Source organism: Staurois parvus, unplaced genomic scaffold, assembly GCF_062004578.1.
Source record: "Staurois parvus isolate SC_StPar_1 unplaced genomic scaffold, SC_StPar_1.0 ptg001008l, whole genome shotgun sequence".
Lineage (NCBI taxonomy): Eukaryota > Metazoa > Chordata > Amphibia > Anura > Ranidae > Staurois > Staurois parvus.
This window is the reverse complement of record NW_028318804.1, coordinates 161280-180546: the sequence shown is the minus strand read 5'-3', so window position 1 is coordinate 180546 and position 19267 is coordinate 161280.

Genomic DNA, 19267 nt, shown 5'->3' with positions numbered 1-19267 from the left:
CTCTTAGCAGCCAGCATCCTCATAGCAACCAGTTAACTTCCTCATAGCAACCACTCAGTTTTCTCTTAGCAGCCAGCTTCCTCATAGAAACCAGTTAACTTCCCCATAGCAACCACTCAGTTTCCTCTTAGCAGCCAGCATCCCCAGAGCAACCACTCAGATTCCTCATAGCAACCAGTCAGCTTTCTCATAGCAACCAGTTAGCTTCCTCATAGCAACCACTCAGTTTCCTCTTAGCAGCCAGCTTCCTCATAGCAACCAGTTAGCTTCCTCATAGCAACCACTAAGTTTCCTCTTAGCAGCCAGCTTCCTCATAGCAACCAGTTAACTTCCTCATAGCAACCACTCACTTTTCTCTTAGCAGCCAGCTTCCTCATAGCAACCAGTTAACTTCCTCATAGCAACCACTCAGTTTTCTCTTAGCAGCCAGCTTCCTCATAGAAACCAGTTAACTTCCCCATAGCAACCACTCAGTTTCCTCTTAGCAGCCAGCATCCCCAGAGCAACCACTCAGATTCCTCATAGCAACCAGTCAGCTTTCTCATAGCAACCAGTTAGCTTCCTCATAGCAACCACTCAGTTTCCTCTTAGCAGCCAGCTTCCTCATAGCAACCAGTTAGCTTCCTCATAGCAACCACTAAGTTTCCTCTTAGCAGCCAGCTTCCTCATAGCAACCAGTTAACTTCCTCATAGCAACCACTCACTTTTCTCTTAGCAGCCAGCTTCCTCATAGCAACCAGTTAACTTCCTCATAGCAACCACTCAGTTTTCTCTTAGCAGCCAGCTTCCTCATAGAAACCAGTTAACTTCCCCATAGCAACCACTCAGTTTCCTCTTAGCAGCCAGCATCCCCAGAGCAACCACTCAGATTCCTCATAGCAACCAGTCAGCTTTCTCATAGCAACCAGTTAGCTTCCTCATAGCAACCACTCAGTTTCCTCTTAGCAGCCAGCTTCCTCATAGCAACCAGTTAGCTTCCTCATAGCAACCACTAAGTTTCCTCTTAGCAGCCAGCTTCCTCATAGCAACCAGTTAACTTCCTCATAGCAACCACTCACTTTTCTCTTAGCAGCCAGCTTCCTCATAGCAACCAGTTAACTTCCTCATAGCAACCACTCAGTTTTCTCTTAGCAGCCAGCTTCCTCATAGAAACCAGTTAACTTCCCCATAGCAACCACTCAGTTTCCTCTTAGCAGCCAGCATCCCCAGAGCAACCACTCAGATTCCTCATAGCAACCAGTCAGCTTTCTCATAGCAACCAGTTAGCTTCCTCATAGCAACCACTCAGTTTCCTCTTAGCAGCCAGCATTCCCAGAGCAACCACTCAGATTCCTCATAGCAACCAGTCAGCTTTCTCTTAGCAACCAGATAGCTTCCTCATAGCAACCACTCAGTTTCCTCTTAGCAGCCAGCATCCTCATAGCAACCAGTTAACTTCCTCATAGCAACCACTCAGTTTTCTCTTAGCAACCAGCTTCCCCAGAGCAACCAGTCAGCTTCCAGGGCCCTTGTACCTGTCACAGGGAGCCGGTCACCAGCCAGGCACTGCAGGTAAAGGCTCAGAATCCTCTATATGACGTGTACATGAAGGGGGGATTTCCTTCCATAAATTATACTTTATTGACTGGTAATTTGAAATAATTGTGACAAAACCAGGAAGTGTGTGCTGGCCCAGCTCCTCTCCCCCTTCTCCTGGAAGAGCCCCTAGCATAGCCCCTCCCTTCTTGTACATAATGATATTTAGACTCTTGTAAAGGGCCAGGAGGCTTGGCAGGAAGGGGTTAAGCTGTAAAAGGATGGGGGTCCACACATGCCAAGTTGAGGTGCTTTAGAAATGATCTCCACTGTTGCGTTCACCGGGCAGTACCACCTGGCAAAACAACCTATTCAACTGAATAAGACCACATGCTGGAATGGCGTGCAGTTGAGGCGCAGTAGTGCAGGTTTTTTGAGGTTGAAGCAGGCAGCAAGGAAGCAACATGTCACCTCCTCATCGCCTGCCAAACATCCTCTGAAAAGCAATCTTAGAAGGAAAACTTCTCTAATTGAGCCCTTATGCCATTTTTTTCCAGAAAACATACTCAGGCGCCCATAGAATACAGCGTTCTCCTGCTCTAAGCCATCGCCATACTCCAGGTCAGGCGCTGCCACCTTCTCTTCCTATGTACTCTGGAGCTGGCGGTCTCTTCCAGGTTCTTGTAGCCGGCACACAACAATTCATCGCCAGGTCTGCCACTAGTTGCTTTTTGTTCCACGGATATGTGTCTGGAGGGGGGAAACTTTTTTGCAGAGTAACTCCACTTTTGTTGAAACACAATGCTCTCTGGGTGGTCAATAGCCAGTTGCCAGTACTGCGGGGTGTAGCTACAGGGTAAGTAATATATCTGTACCGGGGGCGGACTGACAACTCATGGGGCCCCCGGGCAATAGGGAATGATGGGGCCCATGTGTCCTTGCACAAACTCAAAAAAGCCTATGAAAAAGGTTCCAGGGGCATCTCATGGGGCCCCCTACTGACCCCGGGCCCTCGGGCACTGCCTGAGTTTCCAAATGGTCAGTCCACCCCTGATCTGTACATCACTGAGCACATGCATACTGGCACGCCGCTCATCCGACCACTGTGTCCACAGGACACAGCGGATTGCGGCTCCTTGTACCTGGCTGCTTTGATTGGCTGGGGGATCATGTGATCTGTATGTAATCACAATGTCAAGAAAGCTGTTACGAATGAATTTATAGGTAAAAATGTATAGTAATACAGGCCACTCAGAAAAGATAGGATTGGCGATTGTCTAAAAAGCATCCGCTTTTGGTGAAGGAGTGTGGAGCCTCTAGTCCAGGGGGAGGCAACCTGCGGCTCTCTAGCTGTTGTAGAACTACATTTCCCATGAGGCATTGCAAAGATTACAAAACTGACAGTTACAGCTATGACTTGCAGAGGCATGATGGAACTTGTAGTCCTGCGGCTCTCAGGTTGCCTACCCCTGCTCTAGGCGAATGGGGAGATCCGGCGTCTGGCGGTGATGCTGGTGGCTTGGGAACGCACTTACCTCTGGCTTTCTCTGGACATCGACTCCCTATACACATCCATACCACATGAGATAGGTCTGCAAGCAGTACATCATTTTCTCAATACTGATTCACTTCTACATCCCCGACGGGCCCAATTCATTTTAGACACCACAAAGTTCTCTAACCCACAGTTAGTCTGAGTTCTTAGGAGATTTTTATCTCCAGATACATGGTACAGCCATGGGAGCCAACTTTGCCCCAAAGTATGCCAACCTGACCATGGGACTCTGGGAGCAACAATACATCTGGAGCAACAACCCGTTTGTCAGTCATTTAATTGTTTATGGTCGGTATATAGACGATATCATCATCATTTGGGATGGTCCCCCTAAACAAGTCATACCCTTTGTCCAACATTGCAGTAGCATGGGTCTATCCTTTACATCAGTCTGCGATCCAGACAAACTGCCATTTTTAGATCTCGAACTTTGCCATGACGCCAATACCATTTTCTCCCAAAACTACACCAAACCTACGGCAGGCAACTCCTACTTACATTATAAAAGCTGCCATCATCCCCGATGGATCAGCAATATCCCCAAAGGCCAATTTTGTCGTCTCAAACATAACTGCACCAGAGAACAAGACTATATTACGGCCATCTCCTTAAAAACAAATTTCTCAACAAACATTATCCTGACACCCTAGTCGAAGAAGCCTTTCCCTTGTACCTCAAACAACTGCCAACCACCCAGAACATTGCATCTAGTCAAGAACAAGCTTCCCGAAGATTCACCGCACAATTCCATAATCAATTCCGTAGAATGAAACACATACTCCAAAAACAGTGGCCAATATATATTACAGGTACTTATATAGCTCTGTCAATGTATGCAGCAGTTTACATATATATATTGTACATTCCCATCAGTCCCTAACCCTCAAGGAGTGTACAATCTAAGGTCCCTAACTTACATTCATACATACTAGGGCCAATTTAGACAGGAGCCAATTAACCTACCAGCATGTCTTTGGAGTGTGGGAGGAAACTGGAGAACCTGGAGGAAACCCACACAGGCACAGGGAGAACATGCAAACTCCAGACAGGTGGTACCATGGTTGGGATTCGAACCAATGACCCTAGTACTGCCAGGTGGAAGTGCTAACCATTTAGCCACTGTGCTGCCCAGTATTACAAGGAGACCCACATTTTACATCTGTCATCGCAGCCATACCCAAAGTGACTTACAGGCGAGCTAAAAACATCAAAACCAAAATAGCCTCCAGCAAAATTAAACAGCTGCCAACTACAACTCCTCTTACCTTTTTAAACATCAAAGGCATGTGCCAATGTCGCAAACCCAGATGCCTAACCTGCAAACACGTTACCCATGGTCAAAAAGAATTCCACGCCAAAGGGGAAAAATACCCTATATCTGATTTTTTTAATTGCTCCAGCCAGTTTATTTTTATTTATTTCAGGTACTTATATAGTGCTGTCAATTCACGCAGCGCTTTATATATTTATATTGTACATTCACATCAGTCGCTAACTTTCAAGGAGTATACAATCTAAGGTCCCTAACTTACATTCATATGTACACATATTAGGACCAATTTAGACAGGATCCAATTAACCTACCAGCATGTCTTTGGAGTGTGGAAGGAAACCAGAGTACCCAGAGGAAACCCACGCAAGCACAGGGAGAACATGCAAACTCCATGCAGGAGGCACCATGGTTGGGAATCAAACCCATGATCCATTTACTGCAAGGCAGATGTGCTAACCACTAAGCCACTGTGTCGCCACAGTTTGTAGTATATTGTCTCACCTGCCCATGTGGCCTACTCTATGTCAGATGCACCATTCGTACCCTCCGCAAAAGATTTGGTGAACACAGGAGACTAGGAGAAGATGGCTTAGATTCACATAGTGTACCCCGACATTTTCTGGAGAACCATTCTAAATCGTCTGAAGGTGTGGTTTTATTGCATCCATACATTCCAGCTTCCCCACAGCAGAACGCTTCAAACGCCTGTACGAAAGAGAGACCTACTGGATCTATTCCCTGGGAACATTAGTCCCTGGGGGTTTGAACGAAGAATTAGAGATTAGCACTATCATATAATAAATAACGCCAAGGGCCTAAAAACTAGAGGTAACCACCTCTTAAAGTCCATTCATCTAGTTATCATACTCTATCACAACACATGATTATTTTTTCCCCTACAATTAAGGCAAATATGTTTTCATACTGCCCATTATATAATTCCTATCATACTCAACAGCATATCCCCACAATCATTGATACTATATGTATACATTTTCCATCTGGTTCATTTATACATACCCACTGATCAGATTACTAGGGCCATAGCTATCCACTGGACTATTTACTGATATGTTCATATATATATATTGATGTATTTCAGGTACTTATATAGCGCTGTCCATTTATGCAGCCCTTTTACATATATATTGTACATTCACATCAGTCCCTAACCCTCAAGGGGTGTACAATCTAACCTAACTCACATTCATACATACACATACTAGGGATAATTTAAACGGGAGCCAATTAACCTACCAGCATGTCTTTGGAGTGTAGGAGGAAACCCACGCAGGCACAGGGAGAACATGCAAACTCCAGGCAGGTGGTACCGTGGTTGGGAATTGAACCTATGACCCCAGTGCTGCCAGGCGGAAGTGCTAAGCATTTAGCCACTGTGCTGCTTTTTTCTTTTATAATATACAGTATATATATAATTCAATCTACATTTGATTACAAGAAAACCTCATAACAAGCATATATGCTTTACTATGTCTCTCATATATTTATTACCATTATGTATGCATCTCTACATCCTCAATGGCAACACTGTTTCTGTGTATTTTTTTATTAATTTATTCTTGTGTTTATTTATTTTATTTATTATCATATGGAACCAGTATGCTGAATATCTTTTAGTGTGTATTTGACATAGATTTCTTATGTTGGCCATTATATAATTCCTATAATACTAAACTTCATATTCCCACAATCATTGATAATATACGTATACATTCTCCATCTGGTTTATTTACGTATACCTATGGAACACGCACACATGCACGCACACACACACGTTCTATTTATTTTTTTATTCATGTAGTCTTCTTTTTATTTATTTTATTTATTATCATATGGAACCAGCATGCTGAATATTTTTTACTGTGTGTTTTTGACATAGTTTTCTTATGATTTGCTTATTAATTGTCATCACCAATTTACATTATTACTACTTTTGTACCCCCAATAATACTGTGAACCGTCCTCCTAAGGGCTCACATTTTGTTATTTATTCCTTCAGACACCACATGTATTAGTTTTGCAATATCCTCATGTATAATAGATGTACATGCATCATTGCCATTCCTATATATCCACAGATCCCATTACATATCCCCTTTTTATTATATGCATTTTTACTTTATGGTATTCTATGCATTAGCCACTCCTGCGCTACAGTATGAGCTCTCTTGCTGCTGGTCCTTTGTTCCCCAAGCCACGCCAGCAAGCAAGAGGAGTTTTCTTTCCCTTCCCCTCGCTATGGGTACAAATGATCTGTTTCAAGATGGCTCCGTCACGGCCTGATAAGGGAGCATGCATGCTCTGAACGCGCGCCCACCCCCGCCATCACGTGACCGGAAGCGAGGTTTGCATTGCGCTGAGGGAATCCTGGAACTCTGAGGACATGCTGGAAGCCACCAGCATCACCGCTAGACGCCGGATCTCCCCATTCGCCTAGAGGCTCCACACTCCTTCACCAAAAGCGGATGCCTTTTAGACAAGCGCTAATCTTCTTCCTTAGATTGTAAGCTCCCAGGATCAGGGCCCTCCTATCCCTCTTGTATTGAACTGTATTGTTGCTGTATTGTCTCCCTTTTATATTGTAAAGCGCTGAGCAAACTGTTGGCGCTATATAAATCCTGTATAATAATAATAATTATCTTTTGTGAGATTTTTACCTATTAAAGAGCTTTTATACTGCACCTAGAGGGTGCTGCCTCTTTCTTCCTGATTTATCACAGGGCCTCTCTAGCTCATCATTGGCTGGCTGCCCACCCCATCCCATGGTGCATCAGAACTCCATCCAGGACTATTCATATAAGGACTTTTACTACTCATTATTTATTATTTCTTTTAATATCTATATGTTTGCACATATGTTTATGATTACATGAAAATTTTCCTTTTAAGTCTATTCTTATCTTCCATTTTTGCCGCATGTACCATCTTAACCCCGTCTTGGAGTGTGCCAAATACCCAATTTTCCATGAATGAATTCATAACAGCTGTGATTCTTTTAGTGATGCTGTGATTGGCCCACAGCTATCATATGATACCTTGGCCAGTCAAAGCATCCTGTTCCATGTGATTAGCTGTAGCCAATCACAGATCACTAGTAATCACAGCTGGCATGAATGTAACGCATTCATGACAGTGCAAAATGTTACTGTGATCGTCATTGTAACAGCAAATCGAATGTGTCAAAAAAAATAAAATAATATGGTAACACTGAACTACACTGACAAAAGTATTTAAAAAAAGAAAAATTGTAAAATAAGTTGAATAAAAATGTGTTTATTTATTTTAACATACTGTCACCAGCCCTTTAAGGGTTTCAGAAGCCGGGAGGCGGGCGGGGTTTTAGGGTCATGTGACCGCCGTGATTCACTGTCACGGCAGTCACATGATCGGGAAAGGTCCCGATCACAAGAGGAGATCGGGACCTTTCCGTGAGTACCGGACATATGTGCTGGGAGCGTGCAGGGCGAGCACTCTCAGCACATATGTTTTTTTTAATTGTGCGCAAATGTGCGGCCGCCCGGTGTCAAGGCCCAGACGCTGGGAGGTCACTCATTTGCATGCGCTCGGTGTGAAGAGGTTAATACCACATTAAGTGTCAAAATATCTATTTTTATTACAGGTTTCTTTAAAAACCGTGGTATTTGTTTATGGTTCTGCACTGGCGCACTTTCAATTGATTTACATTTGTCTCTATTTCAGAATGATAGAAAGTGCAAATGGTTTCTGCAGCTAATGAAGCCAATGAAGTGTTTAGTTTCTTATGTCAGAACATGGAAAAGTCTTCACTTTCCTTTATAGTGACTCCGGCCTGCCAGGGAATTGACAAAGGTAAATATTGTCTGTGTTTATATACATCAAGATGAACAGGTTCTCTGAACTGTCAATTACAATGTATGTATTTACCAAGAGTGGTACATCTCCATTATTAAATAATCTCACACCTTCTATGCTTTTTTTAACAGTAATATAAAACATCCAAGAAATAACCCGCTGTGTTTACGTGTTCAAGCCCCTCTGAAACAAAATGAAAATAACTCAAAAACAATGTAGTAGTTACATACTGTATGCATGTATAAATAAAATCACCACCCACTGTGATAACAAGTGGAAACAAAAAAGACAAAAAATATTCTGTAACTGAAATATAAATAGTTCACATACGAGGTGTGACCATTTAATTCCCAGAATGCCCATAGCATATCACTATGGTGGTGAGACTTTATTTATTTCAGGTACTTATATAGCACCATCAATTTACTCAGCACTTTACATATATATTATACATTCACATCAGTCCCTAACCCTCAAGGGGTGTACAATCTAAGGTCCCTAACCCTCAAGGGGCATACAATCTAAGGTCCCTAACCCTCAAGGGGCATACAATCTAAGGTCCCTAACTCACATTCATACATACACATACTAGGGCCAATTTAGACAGGAGCCAATTAACCTACCAGCATGTCTTTGGAGTGTGGGAGGAAACTGAAGGAAACCCATGCAGGCACAGGGAGAACATGCAAACTCTAAGCATGTGGTGCTGTGGTTGGGATTTGAACCAACAACCCTAGTACTGCCAGGCGGAAGTGCTAACCATTTAGCCACTGTGCTGCCCCAAGACTTGCAGCCATTTGCACTCAAGCGTGTTCTGACATGTTCTAACTTGCACGTGCCCGGATCGCAGACCAGTTGACACAGTCTTTACAGAATAGTAGAAGAAATAACACGTGTGTGCGTTACACTGTGGCAGAAAATAAGTAACAGGAATTTGGAGCAGCGGATTAGAGTGGTTAGAAAGGTTGTTTTTTTTCTTCTATAACCCCTGCACGCCGGCACCTCCTGGCCCTTTAAGGGCTTTCTGATGCCGGAAGACAGGGTTTAAGGTAATGTGACCGCCGTGATTGGCTGTCACGGCAGTCACATGATCAGAAAGGTCCCGAGATAAGGACCTTTCCGTGGGACGCCGACACGTGTTGGGAGCGAGCAGGGCGCGCGCTGTCAGCACGTTTGTTTACAAATGGTAGGCAAATATGCGGCTGCTCGGCTTCAAGGCCCAGCCGTCAAGAGGCCGCATATTTTCGCGCTGTCGGCGTGAAGAGATTAAAATAACAAACATGTTATACTTATCTGCTCTTTGTAATGGTTTTGCACAGAGCAGCCCCGATCTTCCTCTTCTCGGGTCCCCTGCAGGTGCTTCTAGACCCCCCCCCTGCTCAGTGCCCCCAGAGCAAGATGCTTGCTGCTACGCAGTTTAACCACTAACCGTCCGGCCCATGTATATAAACGGCCGGATGGGAGCAGTGCAGGAGCGGGTTGCCGTTCATAAACAGCGCCCGCCATTTTAGCCTGTGCGCTCCCTGGGAGGACACAGCAGAACACCGATCGCTGTACGGGACCTCTGTGTGAGGTCCCGATCATGTGATCACTGATTGGCCAACCAGTGATCACATGAATAGTAGTAAGCAAGATGTCACTTCTGACATCATTGCTTACTACGTGTGAAATCTGTGAATGATCACAGAGGTCACATGGTACAAGGCTATTCACAACAGCCTTGTACCATGTGACAAGCTGTGACCAATCACAGCTCTCACAGTATTTCTCAATGGCTGCAAGAATGTAGCCAGAAAGAAAGGGAAATTATTGCTTTTATAGCCTTTATGGATGTAAAAGCAATCAGTATAAAAAAAAATCTTCATCAATCTCCACAAGTAGTACAGTGTCACTATGGTGACACTGTACTGCTAGGGTGGCAGTATGTGAAAAAAAACATAAATAATAATAAAAAAAAAAAAATGTTTTGAAAAATTATTATTTTTGGCTATAAACTAATGTGGTTTTTTTTTTACTAAAAAGATAACTGAATACATTTTGGCCAAGATTTATGAAGAAAGATTATTTATTGCAAAATTGTATAAGAAAAACCCTTTTTTTTTTAAATTTTGGACTTTTTTATTTATATAGCAAAAAATTAAAATCCCAGTGGTGAATGAATACCACCAAAATAAAGTTTTATCTGTCTCAAAAAAATGCTAAAAAATTCATATGGGTACAGTGTTGCATGACCGCGCAATTGTCATTTACCATGCGACAGCGCTGAAAGCTAAAAATTGTCATGGACAGGAGGGGGGTAAAAGTGTCTGGACTTGAAGTGGTTAAGGAGGGGCTGGAAGATGTCCATGATGACGCAAGAAGTGGGCAGCCAAAAATGCAAAGGATGGATGCAAGTGTGGCCAGAGCAGGGGCGGACTGACAACTCATGGGGCCCCTGGGCAATAGGGGATCATGGGGCCTCTGTGTCCTTGCCCAAACTCAAAAAAGCCTATGAAAAAGGCACCAGGGGCATCTCATGGGGGGCCCTACTGACCCCGGGCCCTCGGGCAGTGCCTAAGTTTCCAAATGGTCCGTCCGCTCCTGGGACAGAGTGTGAACCCTCGGACACTCAGATCAAATATTGGGTATGCAAATGATGGCAGATGAATTGAACATGAACAGTGTGGCAGGTTCTAACAGAGGATTTTGGAATGAGAAACATTTCCGCAAAGATGTCACCTCAAATCTTGACAGATGTTTAGAAAGAACATCACCTTCACATTTCATCCCGTCTTTTGAAGAATGCAGAGGTATTTGATAGGGTTATAACCAATCCATTCTGGGAATTAATATGTCGCATCTCATATATCCAGAAACAAAACATCCTTCTAAGGCCGGCCATACATGGGTCGAAAATCGACCGATTTTTTTGTCCGAAAATCGGACCTAAGAATAATCGGCCGATTTTCACTCTGTTAGTGGGTCAATGGCACCGGCGGATTTTCGTGGTTCCTCCCCTTTTCGGAGATCGGGCATGTTGGAAAATTTGTGAAAAACTACCAATTTTTGACTCAGTGATGGTCAAATCGTACGATCGTTTTTCCGAGCCGTGACCTGGAAGGAACAGAAGTTTCGCTTGTTATATGGGGTGAACTTTATGACTTGGTCGGCCGATTTTCGAAATCAGTGATGGCACTCTTGGATTACCGAGTGAACGACGTTTCCGAATTCACACTGGACATCAAGCATCTTGCAGTGTGTGCCTCTCCATTCTTCCTCCATACTCGGGGTCCCTGGGCCTCTCCATTCTTCCTCCATACTCGGGGTCCTTGGTTTCCAAATGTGATGCAAAAGTTGCTCTCATCAGAAAAGAGGACTTTGGACCACTGAGCAACACACCAGGTCTGTTTTTCTTTAGCCCAGGTAAGACGCTTCTGACGTTGTTTGTTGTTCAGGAACGGCTTGACAAGAGAAATACGACATTTGAAGCCCATGTCCAGGATCCGTCTTTGTGTGGTGGCTCTTGATGCACTGACTCCAGCCTCAGTCCGCTCCTTGTGAAAGTCCCCAACACTTTTCAGTGGCCTTTTCCTGACAATCCTCTCCAGGCTGCGGTCATCCCTGCTGCTTGTGCACCTTTTTCTTCCACACTTTTCCCTTCCACATAACTTTTCCCTTCCACATAACTTTCTATTAATGTGCTTTGATACAGCACTTTAGGAACATCCAACTGCTTTGCAATTACTGTTTGAGGCTTTCCCTCCTTATGGAGGGTATCAATGATGGTTTTCTGCACAACTGTCAGGTCAGCAGTCTTTCCCATGATTCTGATTCCTACTGAACCAGACTGAGAGACCATTTAGGCTCAGGAACCCTTTGCAGGTGTTATGGCTTAATTATCTGATTAGAGTGGGACACTTTGAGCCGAGAATATTGCACATTTTCACAATATTCTCATTTTCTGAGATTGTGGATTTGGGGTTTTCATGAGCTGTAAGCCATAATCATCACAATGATGACAAATCACGGCTTGAACTATCTTACTTTGCATGTAATGAGTCTATCTCATATATTAGTTTCACCTCTTAAATTGCATTACTGAAATAAATGAACTTTTGCACGATATTCTAATTTTTCGAGTTTCAAGAAAACACTTACAAAAGCCAATTGGCTACAGATATCAAGGGATACGCAGACCTCAAAAGCTTGTTACACCAATGGGACTGCCTGTATGGGGATGCATGGAACACTGGTCCATCCCTGTGCAGGTAAACACAGACCTAGCACAGCGTATGCACTGATACTCCCCATGTGAATATATCTTTAACAGGGAAAATCGATTTGGGAAGTATAGTTTGTTCTTACGTCCCAGGTCAATTTCAACTAAACAAGTTCAGGAGGCCGGTGTGCATGAGGCCTAAAGGTAGAACATGTCCAGCAGGAGGAGTTTTACCAGTTCTGCCATGGTCATTTCAACAAAGTGCATTCACTTCTTCATCACAGAATGGACAAATATCTGAAGAATGCTTATTTTAGGCTTGAGGTGGAAAGTAGAGAAGACCCTTGGAAGTAGATCCAAAGGTATATGTTTTGTAGAGATATATAGGGTAAGAAGGATGTTCTGGCACTATTTGGTCTATTTATATTACAGTTACATACTATTTCTTGTGGGCTTTTTCTTCCACTTGTTATTACATTGGGTGGTGGTTTTATGTGGTATACTGTATATACAGTAAATATCAGCAATCATTAAATGGTGGACTGCAGTCCAAACACGGACTGAACGACGCTCCTGTCCGGACCGTCAGCCCACCAGTCTAAAATGTCAGATCCCTGCCACTCAGCAGGCATTGGTTGCTAGGATCGTGGGCATCCCAGCAACCACTGACATCACATGTGCACCCTGTTCCCTGCTGCTCGCTATCGCTCCTGGTTCCCAATCCCCTGTACCTGCCTACTGGCAAACTATAGTCACATAGTCCCCTTCAGAAGGCTCTTGGCGCAGCTCCTGCTCCCTGCAACTTGCTACCTCCGCCATCTCCAGCTTTCTGCCTGCTCTCAAGGTATGAAATGTGTGTATGTCAGAGAATTCCAGGGGCACACTGATGGGCACATTTTGTTTTGTTAAGGGGCACACTGATGGACGCTTTATGTTAAGGGGCACTCTGATGGACACTTTATGTTAAGGGGCACTCTGATGGACACTTTATGTTAAGGGGCACTCTGATGGGCACTTTATGTTAAGGGGCACACTGATGGGCACATTATATGTTAAGGGGCACACTGATGGGCACATTATATGTTAAGGGGCACACTGATGGGCACATTATATGTTAAGGGGCACTCTGATGGACACTTTATGTTAAGGGGCACTCTGATGGACACTTTATGTTAAGGGATACACTGATGGACACTTTATGTTAAGGGGCACTCTGATGGACACTTTATGTTAAGGGATACACTGATGGGCACATTATATGTTAAGGGGCACACTGATGGACACTTTATGTTAGGGACACACTGATGGACACTTTATGTTAAGGGGCACACTGATGGGCACAACAAAATGTTCCCATCAGTGTGCCCCTTAACATAAAATGTGTTCACCAGCGTGCCCCTTAACATATAATGTGCCCATCAGTGTGCCCCATAACATATAATGTGCCCATCAGAGTGTGAATGTGAATAAAAATGTATATGAATTTTAAAAAATGTACCTTTTATTAAAAAATATAGAATAAAATATAAATACTAAAATAGTGAATATAAAAAATGTGCCGTTTAAAAAAAAGTGTAAACAATAAAATAATAATACAATGAATAAAAAATAGAATAAAAATGGACAACTATTAATATAGGGAAATTAAATCTAAATATGTGAATAAAACTATATATTAATTTTTTAAAAATGTACTGTTTATTAAAAAATATAGAATAATAAAATAGAAATAATAAAATAATGAATTTAAAAAATATGCAGTTTAATAAAATATAAACAATAAAAATAACAATACAATGAAAGAAAAATAGAATAAAAATGTAAAACTATTAACTGTGCAAAGCAATATAGTGAAATGAAGGGCTAGACAAAATTAATATAAATATGGTAATAAAACTATATATGAAAAAAGGGGCAGATTAATAAAAAATACATACTAAAATAATAATACAATAATTAAAAAATGGAATAAAAAAATGTGCGTTTACTAAAGTGTTAAAGTGGAAGAAAAGCCTAGTTATACCTGTTCTTTAATATGTTCCCTCCTACCTATCCTGCCTGTATAAAAAAGTGTACAGTTCTGTGTACTTAGCTGTTTTTTTTTTCACTCTGTTCCCGGCACGTGATCCTGCAGTCCTGGATCCCCTGTGTCAGTGAGTGGTGGCTGAAAGGAGAGAAGGGGCACTCAACAACAGTAGTCAATTCCCAAAGCCACTACATCACCCATAGGCTCCCATGGCCCAGATGTTTTCACACTCCCTCTCTTCTCCCGCAGCAGCAGCCGCTCACTGACACAGGGAAGATGGTGCTGCAGGACCACATGACTGAACCAAATTAAAAATAGGTAGGTATACTAATCTTTTTTTATATAGGGTAGGCAGGATATTTAGGAGGAGGGGGAAGGGAACATTTTTAAGAAGAGTTATAGTTAAGCTTTTCTTCCAATTTAAATCCTATGTACCAATAGTGATACTATTAAATATTTAAAGTGGTTCTAAAGGCTAAAAGTACATATATCCCTTGCATTAGGGTAAAAAAAACCTGTGCACAGGATCCCAAACACCAGCCTCCCCATACACTTACCTAAGCCTGATCTCGCTCCAGCACTGTGCTGTCTCCGCTCTCTCTCTCTTCTCACTGGACATGGAGGCAGCAGCAGGAGCCATTGGCTCCTGCTGATATCAGTCACAGCCTGTGAGAAGAGAGCAGGGGATGTTAATGGACACACAAAGCACGCCTTCACGAGTGCCCCTATAGCAAGTGGATTGCTATGAGGGCATTTGGAAAGGGAGAGGAGCCAGGAGCTTCAGTGGGAGACCCCAGAAGAGGAGGATCAGAGCTGCTCTGTGCAAAACCATTATACAGAGCAGGTAAGTATGACATGTTTGAAATGTTTTTTTAATCTTTCTACTTAATATCTCCTTAAATACATGACTGAGTAATGAAAAAATAAATTCATACTCAATGCTGTAATAATGTAAATACATGATATATTAAACCTCAGTTTGCTCTAAAAAAAAATAAAAAAAATATATATATAGGCACACACACATATTATTATTATTATACAGGATTTACAGTCAGGTCCATAAATATTGGGACATCGACACAATTCTAACATTTTTGTCTCTATACACCACCACAATGGATTTGAAATTAAATGAACAAGATGTGCTTTAACTGCAGACTGTCAGCTTTAATTTGAGGGTATTTACATCCAAATCAGGTGAACGGTGTAGGAATTACAAAATATGGCCGTGTGCAAGAGCTCCAATACATAGATTTAGGGAGCGCAGACTAAACATGTTTTTTTAGATTTTATTTGTATGCGCACCTCCTTGCACTTTGAAGGATCCTCAATATTTCCATTGCAAAGGTGACAAAACATGTTAATGTTTCCTGATAATTGCAAACAGAGGAACTTGTTTTCACAGCTATACGGCTAATGATAGTGTTCTGTGTCTCAGAGGAAAATGTCAGGCTGGGGTACTATGTACTTAGTAGAGATGCGATGGCAATAGGACACACACAAGCTATTCATAGAGACGATTATTTTATTGTTATTTTCAGCTGAACTATATGCAAAATTAGAGAGTATAATTTCTTTGCCACGTGCTGCTGTGGATAGGTGTTCATTAGGAGTTTCCGCAGACAACAGGTTCTTGACGAACCATGACGCACATTGAATTTGTTTTTCAGCACCAAAGAAACCCATTTAGGCAAATGGAGACAAAGTTAATCAGTCAATATCAAGGTATTATGTTATATCATAGGTCAATATAAATACAAAATATAGTACCCCTAAAGCACCTTGGGGGTATTATTTTTATTTCAAAAGTACTCATAATTAAAGAGGGAACATGAGAACTTTAAATATGATTCTGGATTTAATGGACTCGGGTATATAATTAAGTATATAATGAAGATTATATAATAGTGAATACGTAGGAACTGAACATCTTGGAATTATTCTGACCTTTAGCAGGCAACGCAATATACCATATGTCTTTGTTACAGATGGGAAGTTTATATCTGTACGTTGATAAAAGTATAAATTTACTCAAAACTGACCCTTTTTGATTAGAGATCAGTGATCCTAGTCACCTTCTAAGTAATTACAAGGAACAGCACAATGGAGATATTGACCTGGAAATCCCAGCTGTTTCAAGGTCTGATGTTTGTATTATAGCACTGGATGTACATGAGCAGAGGTTAATTAAAATCCATACAGAATAAAGTGTGTTCTCCTCTTCTGAGTTTAGTTTGTGGTCAAGGTAGGTACCCGGTTCTGGGCCTAGTCTGCTGCCTCTCTGGTCACAATAGTGAAAGCACTCAACGGATGGACGACTTCTGATGTCAGGAGGGCCTGGTACAAACTTCTGCTGCCTCTCTGGTCACAATAGTCTAAGCACTCAAAAGATGAACAACTTCTGATGTCAGGAGGGCCTAGTAAAACCTTCTGCTGCCTCTCTGGTCACAATAGTCAAAGCACTCAACGGATGGACAACTTCTGATGTCAGGAGGGCCTAGTACAAACTCCTGCTGCTTCTCTGGTCACAATAGTCAAAGCACTCAACGGATGGACAACTTCTGATGTCAGGAGGGCCTAGTACAAACTTCTGCTGCCTCTCTGGTCACAATAATTAAAGCACTCAAAAGATGAACAACTTCTGATGTCAGGAGGGCCTAGTAAAACCTTCTGCTGCCTCTCTGGTCACAATAGTCAAAGCACTCAACGGATGGACGACTTCTGATGTCAGGACGGCCTGGTACAAACTTCTGCTGCCTCTCTGGTCACAATAGTCAAAGCACTCAACAGATGGACAACTTCTGATGTCAGGAGGGCCTGGTACAAACTCCTGCTGCCTCCCTGGTCACAATAGTCAAAGCACTCAACGGATGGACAACTTCTGATGTCAGGAGGGCCCATCACAGTTTTGGCCTTTTGAATGGTATTTCATTTTCAGACTGTATTACAAATCCCTGTTCAAGCCCTGAAAAAGGAGGGGAGTCCTGTTCCCTCTAAGATCAACCACACATCCAATCACTGTCCAAATATTACCAACTTGTGCCAAACAGGCTGGCCAATCCCTGTGTGCTGGGATGACTAGCTCCTGCACACGTGCTGGAGTGGGGTCATCCTGCGTCGGCAGATGGCCGAATACTGGCACACAGAAGAAGGTAGCACCTCTGGTGAGGGACAGGGCCTGTTGAAGAAAAGGTGAGTATCACTCCATTTAGTTCCACTTTAAAGCTGGGTTGATTTTCTAAAGGCAAACAGACTGTGCACTTTGCAAGTGCAGTTGCTCCAGGGCTTAGTTAATGAGGGGAAGCTCTGCTGACTTCCATCATCCAATCATGTGAAAGCAAAAATGTTGCTATTTTTATTTTCCTTGCATGTGATTGGGTATTCTTTGTAAAGTGAAGCTTTGCATCCATTGCCAAAATCTAGAGCAACTGCACTTGCAATGTGCACAGTCTATTTGCCTTTATTAAATCAACCCCTGTGAGTTGAACAAAAAAAACAGATTCCTGCATCCAAACCAGTGATGTAGATGCAGGGCTCTCCGCTGTGCTATTGTATTCTGACAATAGTGGGTACTTCCCCCTTGTCAGAAAACACTGATCAGCGCTGCAGCGGTTTTCCAGTAGGACCATTCAACAGAAGCTGATCTAGAGATCTAGAGGTCGACACACAGATCGAAATTCGTCCAGCTCCTGCTAATCTGGGCGAATTTTGATATGTGTATACCCAGCTTTAGGGAAGCTTTACTTGACAACTGAACTTTTACTATTTTATCAGCTTACCCCTCTACAACTTCCCCCAGTTATTTACCTTTTGCTCAGTTTTAGTTGCTAAGTTCCTATGAGCAGGGGCAGACTGACAACTCATAGGGCCACCGGGAAATAGGGGATCATGGGGCCCCTGTGTCCTCACCCACAACCAAAATAGCCTATGAAAAAGCCAGAGAAAGGTACCTGGGGCATCTGATGGGGCCCCCTACTGACCCCGGGACCTCAGGCAGTGCCCGAGTGCTCGAATGGTCAGTCCGCCCCTGAGCATGGCCCTCCAAATGCACTTATGTTGAAATGTATTGTTACTATACAGTCTCTTTTATATTGAAAGGCATTGCACAAACTGCTACAAAATCCTATGTAACAATAATAATTCTCTTGTTTTACTTATTATTATTTCAGGTACTTATATAGCGCCGTCAATTTACGCAGCGCTTTACATATATATTGTACATTCACATCAGTCCCTAACCCTCAAGGGGTGTACAATCTAAGGTTCTTAACTTACATTCATACATACACATACTAGGGCCAAATTAGACAGGATCCAATCAAGCTACCAGCATGTCTTTGGAGTGTTGGGGGAAACCGGAGTACCCGGAGGAAACCCACGCAGGCACAGGGAGAACATGCAAACTCCAGGCAGGTGGTGCCATGGTTGGGATTCGAACCGACGATCCTAGTACTGCCAGGTGGAAGTGCTAACCATTTAGACTTGTTTTCTTTCTTTTTAAAAAGTATGGCTCCTGTTATGCGCATTCAAATTTTATGGATCACATCAGGTCCCATTATTAGAAGTTGTATCTTTCAAATGATCCCCAGTTTTGTCCTTTCCTGAATAAAAGTAGAACTTTTTAAAACATAGCTGTAGGTAGTATCATGCTGTGTACAGAATTCCAACCAAATGCCTATTAGTTCATCAAGGCATCGCAAAAAATACGTTTAACTACCTTATACAATGATTTTTTTGTTTTTGTTACGTTATGTGGCCACAACTTTACTTGGTTTTGTGTACAGTTGGAGGTCTGATAACCGTATTCTTAGATGTTGCCCCAATCCTTATCTCTTACTTGACAGC